This window comes from Monodon monoceros, unplaced genomic scaffold (assembly GCF_005190385.1).
Source record: "Monodon monoceros isolate NGI ecotype Baffin Bay Population unplaced genomic scaffold, NGI_Narwhal_1 Super_Scaffold_10, whole genome shotgun sequence".
NCBI classification, from domain to species: domain Eukaryota; kingdom Metazoa; phylum Chordata; class Mammalia; order Artiodactyla; family Monodontidae; genus Monodon; species Monodon monoceros.
In genome coordinates, this window is record NW_021703766.1 from 43,142,113 (window position 1) to 43,150,492 (window position 8,380).

The following is an 8,380-nucleotide window of genomic DNA, read 5'->3' on the forward strand; positions in this document are numbered from 1 at the left end:
TTTTTTTTTTTTGGCCATACCACGCTGCATGTAGGATCTTAGTTCCCTGACCAGGGATGGAACCTGCGCCCCCTGCATTGGAAGCATGGGGTCTCAACCACTGAACCGTCAGGGAAGTCCCTGTTTTCCTGTGTTTTCAAGTTTTCCCTTAAGCATATGTTTTATCATCATAAATAACACAATTAATTCCTTCCTCCTCATGGGGCAGGATAGATTATAAAAGAAAATACGAATGGAGTGATACAAGTGACAGTGAAGTGCCTCTGGGAACTTGTATGCTGAAGGAGCTTAATCTTCTCCATAGTTCTAGAGCCTTTGAGGAGTGTGTTCTCAAACAGTAACCGACTTCCCACAGAGGAGGTGAGCTTTCATATAAAAGGCTTTCTGTTTCCTTAGTCTCCTCACTCACCTGTGCACAGGCCTCTTGTTAACCTCTTTCCACAGTCCAGGATGTCTTCCTTGCTCCAAAAAGAATTCACACCTAATTTACAGAAGCAACTTCCTATACACAGAAAAAGAAATGGGTCTTAGCCAGTGTGGTAGACATTACTAATTTAATTACTAATGTCTCACCATTATCCAGTTTTTCAAGTATCCAGTCTTCCACATAATCCAGACCACATAATTCTCTAATCTTTCTATTGCTGATGTGGTGGCCAAGGAGGCTGTGTGTTTCAGATGGTACAGCTACAGGATGGTGGAGTCTCCTTTAGTCTGGGACCCTGCCTATGCTGGTGCATAATGAGCAAAAATTAAAAAGTTATTTTGCAAACCACTGAGATTTGGGGGTTGTTTGCTACCACAGCATAACAACCTGTCCTAACTAATATGCTAATTCAGCTATACTCTGACTAAATAAAAATTCAGACTTGGGGCCTTGGTCAATACAAGAAAGAATAATTTTTAAAAAGTCAGAGGAAACTTCAGAAATAACAGAGCAGAGCTGTGCATTTCCAACTCTATACATCTCAAAGGGATTTTTCACAAACCCACAATGTGAAACAAAAGGCCCTAAAAAGGCAGATTATGAGTTATGGGACAAGTTGTTCTTGATCCAGCAAAATCATGCTCCTTTAGATCTCTATCATCAAATCTTTGTACAAATCCTTCTAAGCAAAATTCTGCCATCTACACACCACCCAGTGAAGCTTGCAGTTACATTCCTGGATTTTCCCTGTCCCTAAACTGACAGACATTCTTATTCTTCAGAGGGTATGGATCCCACATCACACAAGGCTTGGGCGGGGGGAGTGCGAGAACTTGACAGCTCATGAGAAGTAGATATATGTAGATATCTTCACCTTAACATTAGTAATCTGTTCCTGAAAAAGCAATCATTCTGAGTAAAAACTCTAACCAGGAGCCTCTCTCCCAATATTTAAAATGTGAAAAATATAATGAGTCACATTTTAACACAAAGCCCCCAAATAATTTCCTAAACATAATGAAACACAAGAAACACCTACATATAAATAATAAACTATTGTATTAAGATGAAAATTTCTGGGAATTCCCTGGTTGTGCAGTGGTTAAGAATCCGCCTGCCAATGCAGGGGACACGGGTATGAACCCCGGTCTGGGAAGATCCCACATGCCACGGAGCAACTAAGCCTGTGCACCACAACTAATGAGCCTGCGCTCTAGAGCCCGTGAGCCAAAACTACTGAGCCTGCGCGCCACAACTACTGAAGCCCGCGAGGCTAGAGCCCGTGCTTCACAACAAGAGAAGCCACTGCAATGAGAGGCCTACACGCCGCAACGAAGAGTAGCCCCCACTTGCCCCTACTACAGAAGGCCCGCACGCAGCAATGGAGACCCAACGCAGACAAAAAGAAAAAAAAAAGATGAAAATTTCTTAAAACATCACTTCCTGATCACCAGTTATTATAGATATTAATAATTAGTTGCTTTGTGTACAGTAACATGGCCTCCTTTAGCACCATGAACATCTGCACATCCCTTTTGTTGACAGGCCAATCTATACGTTTGTCAAAGTATTTACATGACTCTGATATTTAACTAAGTGAATTTCTGATGTAACTTGAAACTTTTCCTATATGTCATATTTTTAAATGTTGTATTGAGCTTTATGGATGTAAACATCCAGTCTAAACATCAACCCAAAATCAGTACACTGAGAGGTATGTACATTCTCGGGCAATGTTCAAGATTCTGAGTCAGACAACAGCATATTAAATAAATTAAAGATTTCTATAAAACAGCAATTCTCAGTACTCACAAATTTAGTAGTAATTAAGTAGTTAATAACATAGAAAATGTTCAAGATATGGTTAGATTACAAAACAACTGGGCATCATGTGGTCTTATTTGTAAAATACATGTATATATTAACATAGACAATATAGACAGACAAATCAGACTGAATATATCTGGGAAGTTTTATCCTTAAAGATTACTTTGGTTATTTCTGGGTTGTGATCTTCACTTTTCTTAGTCTTGCTTAAGTGTAGTTTTTCAATAACCACGCATTACTTTTTAAATGCATATTTTAAAGTTCTGTTAAGTATAAGCTACTCCCAAATGGCAGATGAAAAAGGAAATACTTTATTTTAAACAATCTTCCTTTGAACATGAAATAATAGCTCAGGATATTCTAAAAACAGTTCTTTTTCACAGAATGGCTTTTGTTGTTTTTGCTTGTCAGCTCCCAATTTTTGCAAACTTCTTGATTTGGTAACTACATTTATGTGTGCTGGAGACCTGCCTGGAAGAGAACTAAAAGTCATTCAGGCCAAGTCCTGTGTATAAGTGATGCTTCCTTTCAGCTCTTCTCGTCAGATAGGTTTATTATGTTTCTGCACCTGCCCTATTTGCCTCAGTGTTCTCTGAACAGCTATAGAATCATCCTGCTCCACTGGTCATACTTTGTATTTCTTTTGAACACTTTTTTTTTTTAAGACTTTTTTGATGTGGACCATTTTTAAAGTCTTTATTGAATTTGTTACAATAGTACTTCTGTTTTATGTTTTGGTTTTTCTGGCCATGAGGCATGTGGGATCTTAGCTCCCCAACCAGGGATCGAACTTGTACCCCCTGCATTGGAAGGTGAAGTCTTAACCACTGGACTTCCAGGGAAGTCCCCATACTTTGGATTTCTGATGATTAGAATGAAAATTGCAGGAAATATAGGTGACTCAGTTCACCTCCATAGAGTTCTTATGGGATCAGTTTGACTTAGATATGACATGACATGACAATGACAGCTCTGGTCATACAAATATCTTCCTCTTATGAACTCTCATAGCATACTATCAGGGTAAACTAGTGCCCTTTTTCATCCTTTACTTTGGACATTTGTATACAAGTTTTATCTCCCCCATTACATTATTTGTAATTTAAAAACAGAGATTCTCACTTTTTAAAAGTACTTTGTCTCCCTGAGTTCTAGATTAGGATTTTGCATATTTGCAAATTCTTAATAAATGTCTAATACCTGACCCAAAGGAATTCATTATAAAAATACATGAAGTTGTATGCACAAGAGTACTTTTGGGACAATTTCACAATTAAAATATAGAAATATAAATGCTCTTTAGTAGTCAGTAAAGCGAATAAATTAAGGTGCATCTCGATAATGAAATACTACATAGTGACTTTAAAATATAATTGTTACACAGTCAATGCATTATTAAATGAGGCAGGCAGGTTACAGAATTTATATAAGAGATACCACTCTATAAAATCCCACAGAAAGGGCTTCCCTGGTGGCGCAGTGGTTGAGAGTCCACCTGCCAATGCAGGGGACACGGGTTCGTGCCCCGGTCTGGGAAGATCCCACATGCCGCAGAGCGGCTGGGCCCGTGAGCCATGGCCGCTGAGCCTGCGCGTCCGGAGCCTGTGCTCCGCAACGGGAGAGGCCACAACAGTGAGAGACCCGCGTACCATAAAAAAAATAAAAAAATTAAAAAAAAATAAATAAAAATCCCACGGAAAAATACCTGAAATATATCCATCGAATATTAAGAATATTTATCTTTAGATGAATTACATTTTAAGCAAAATTTCTAATTTTTGCATTAAGCTTATACATTTCATAATAAAAAACATAACAGTACTTTCCACTTAAACAAAAATAAATAACTAGAGTTGTAGCTGACATTTATTTTCCTGGCAGCAGAAAAATTATGAGCAATCGAGCCAATGTCTACAACACAAGTAGGGACAAAAAAGGAAATTAGTATGATTGAAACAAATTACAACTAAAAGTTCTTTAACAGTCCTTTAACATATTCTCTGGTGCACTGAAACAGCTTCATTATCAAAAACATCCTGTGAATGACCAATTTTCAAGACAGTGCAATTTCCAGTTTAAGTGAGATAGTGAGCGCAAAGCAGAATGCATGGTGTCAGATACGTAGCCAGTTTCTTCTCCATTCAATTACCCATTAAAAAATTTGGAAATGGGATCCTTGCAAAATTTGAATACTTTTTTTTTTGCGGTATGCGGGCCTCTCACTGCTGTGGCCTCTCCCGTTGCGGAGCACCGGCTCCGGACGCGCAGGCTCAGCGGCCATGGCTCACGGGCCCAGCCACTCCGCGGCATGCGGGATCCTCCCGGACCGGGGCACGAACCCGCGTCCCCCGCATCGGCAGGCGGACTCTCAACCACTGCGCCACCAGGGAAGCCCTGAATACTTTTTTATTCATCATTTTCAGTGTTGTATTATTACAGTATTTTCCTTGTTCTGGTTAACTCTCTGTAAGCATATGTTTATTAGCTGAATAATATTCCATCATATGAATGTAATATGTGATAGAAACTTCCTCTTTTAACTCCCTGTTGTTGGGCACAAATTTCGCACAACATCTCAAAGGTTATTATTACCGGGCACTACTGTCTTTGATTGCAGTTCTAAATTTTTAAGGGTCATGAATCTCTTTGAAAATCTTATGAAATCATAAGCCTTCTTTCAAGAAAAAAATCAAATAAATAAGTATCTGCAAGGACTTCCCTGGTGGTCCAGTGGCTGAGACTCCGTGCTCCCAATGCAGGAGGCCCGGGTTCAATCCCTGGTCTGGGATGCATGCCACAACTAAGAGTTCATATGCCACAACTAAGAGGCCCGAATGGCATAGCTAAGATGCCACAACTATGAGCCTGCAAGCCGCAGTGAGGATCCCGCATGCTGCAACTAAGACCCAGCACAGCCAAAATAAATAAATAAATAAGTATTTTTAAAAAAAGTATCTGCAAAAGCTGCATAAAATTTCATGGCGTCTGCAGAGCCCTGAAGTCTAAGGGTGGGAGCCTGGACCTTCTTTAAAAACCCTGCTGTAACCACTTATTTACAAACACCAAGTACTACTAGCTAATATTCTTTTTTTTTGTTTTTTCCATAACTTATCAAAAGAACAACATGGATTTGGCTGGAAACAAATTTAAGACCCAAAACCTAAAATGTTCCATATCAAATTAGATCTGGTTACTGAAACAAACTTTTATCCCAGATTTGTGAATCTAGACTTCTGATATAGGTCCCAGTCACATTGTTACTCCTAAAAGCCAGAACAGCAGAAGGCCTTGTTCATCAACCCAGACTGTGAAAATCAAAAATATTAATAACAAGTGTTACATGATCCAGGGTATCTGTGTACAATTATGCAGGGGCCATTGCTCATGAATCAACAAATCACAACCCTCCAAAAGATGTAGAACTATGCCAACAGAACCCTTTGCTGCATAAATGGTATAAAGGAGAAACTGAATAATTTGACAATAAAAAAAGGAACATCAGGAAACTAGCTGTACTAGACATTAAAATGTACTGTAAAGTCTCTATAATTAAAACAGTGTGGTAGTAGTGCGTAAATAGACAAACCAACCAGTGGAACAGAACAGAAGGCCTAGAAATAGAACCAAGTATCAATATGTGTGGACATTTAGTATATGATAGAGATGGCATTTCAAATCAGTGGGGCAAAGATAAAATTCTTAATAAATGGTGCTGGGAAAACTGGATAGCCATTTAGAAAATATAAAATTAAATCCATACCCCATTCCATACACAAAATTAAACTCCAAATGGATAGGGTGCTAGATGTAAAAGAAACCATACAGTTATTAGAAGATAACACATGTAAATTCCCCTTTAATCCTGAGATTGAGAAAGGCTTTCTAACTCCAGAAGCAATAAAGGAAAACATTGGTAATTTGACTACATAAAAATAAAAATATTCAACGACAAAGAACACCATAAACAAAGTCAAAAGACAACTGTCAAACTGGAAGAAAATACTTGCACCATACACCACAGATGAGGAACTAATATTCCTAATGTGTAAAGAATTCTTAAACATTGTGACAAAGCACCAAAAACAAAAACAAACAAACAACAAACAAAAAAAACCCCGTGAAAGTAAACAGGAAAAAGAGATGGACAATTCACGCCAAAAAAAGACGTAAAAAAGGCCCTTGAGGATATGTATGAAAAGATGTCTATCAACATAGTACTGGAAGTCCTAGCCAGAGCAGTTGCACAAAAAAAAGAAATAAAATGCATCCAAATTGGAAAGGAAGAAGTAAACTTATCTCTGTTCACAGATGACATAATCTTATATATAGAAAACCCTAGAGATTACACACACACACACACACACACACACACACACACACACAAACCCTGTTAGAACTAAGAAATGAATTCAGCAAAGTTGCAGGATACAAAATCAACACACAAAAATCAGTTGAATTTCTATATAGACTAACAATGAACAATCAGAAAAGAAAATTTAAAAAAACAAATCCATTTATGATAGTATCAAAAAGAACAAAATACTTAGGAATAAACTTAACTAAGGAAGCAAAAGACTTAACACATTGATAACTACAAAGATTGCTGAAAGAAATGAAAGAAGACATAAATAAATGGAAAGATATCCTGTGTTCAAGACTTGGATTACTTAATATTGTTAAGATGCTGTCATGGACTTAGAATTGTGTGTGTCCTCCCCGCCCCATTCATATGTTGGAAGCCCTAACCCCTAATGTCACTGTATTTGGAGATAGGGCCGTTATGGAAGTAATTACATTTAAATGACATCATAAGGGTGGGGGCCTGTTATGATAGCAGTAGTGTCCCTATAAGAAAAGACACCAGAGAGCTCACTCTCTCTCTGCCATGCGAGGACTCAGTGAGAAGGTGGCACCTTGATCTCAGACTTCCAACCTCCATAATTGTGAGAAAATAAATTTCTGTTGTTTAATCCACCCAGTCTATGGTATTTTGTTATGGAAGCTTGAGCTGACCAAGACAGATGGCAATACTACCTAAAGTAACATACAGATTCAATGCAATCCTTATAAAAACCCCAATGATTTTTTGAAAAAATGGAAAAATCCATCCTAAAATTCACACAGAATCTCAAGGGACCCCAAATAGCCAAAACAATCTTACTCTCACACTTCTTGATTTCAAAACTTACTACAAAACTTACCAAAGATGGTAATCAAAACAGTGTGGTGGGCTTCCCTGGTGGCGGAGTGGTTGAGAGTCAGCCTGCCGATGCAGGGGACGCGGGTTCGTGCCCCCGGTCCAGGAAGATCCCACATGCCGTGGAGCAGCTAGGCCCGTGAGCCATAGCCGCTGAGCCTGCGCGTCCGGAGCCTGTGCTCCGCAATGGGAGAGGCCACAACAGTGAGAGGCCCGCGTGCCGCAGAAGAACAAAACAAAACAAAAAACAAACAAACAAAAAAAACAAACAGTGTGGTACTAACAAAAAGACAGATATCTAGACCAATGAAATAGAAATCCTCACATATATGGTCAAATAGTTTTCAGCAATGGAGTCAAGAATATTTGATAGGGGAAAGGACAGTCTTTTCAACAAATGGTGCTGGGAAAACTGGATATCCATATGCAAAAGAATAAAGTTGGACCTGTACCTAATACTACACTAAAAAATTAACTCAAAATGGATCAAAGATCTAAACATAAGAGCTAAAACTATAAAACTCTTAGAAGAAAACATAGGGGAAAATCTTCATAACACTAGATTTAGCAATTATTTCTTGGATATGACAACGAAAGCACAGGCAACAAAAGAAGAAAACGTGTTGTAGACTTCATCAAAATAAAAAACTTTTGTGCATCAAAGGATACTGTCAACAGAGTGAAAGTACAATCCATGGAATGGGAATATTTGCAAATTATGTGTTTGATAAGGGATTACTATTCAGAGTATATAGAGAACTCCTAGAACACAACAACAAAAAACAAACAAACCCCGGTGGCCTCGTGGTTAGGATTCCAGGCTTTCACTGCCATGGCCCAGGTTCAATCCCTGGTCGGGGAACTGAGATCCTGCACGGGGAACTGAGATCCTGCACGCTGCACAGTGCAGCCAAAAGAAAAGGGGGGGA

The 8,380-nt window shown here is 38.7% G+C and overlaps 1 protein-coding gene across 1 annotated transcript in view; it reads right to left on the minus strand.

Annotated features, from left to right (window-relative positions):
• ZNF565 (zinc finger protein 565) overlaps positions 1-7,507 on the minus strand; it is a 27,812-nt gene extending 20,305 nt beyond the window's left edge. The window contains exons 1-2 of the mRNA XM_029212634.1: positions 7,456-7,507; positions 410-502 (exon numbers count right to left, since the gene is read on the minus strand). The gene's annotated coding sequence lies outside the window, so the exon portion shown is untranslated. The remainder of the gene's footprint in view (positions 1-409; positions 503-7,455) is intronic.
• Positions 7,508-8,380: the final 873 nt, after the last annotated feature.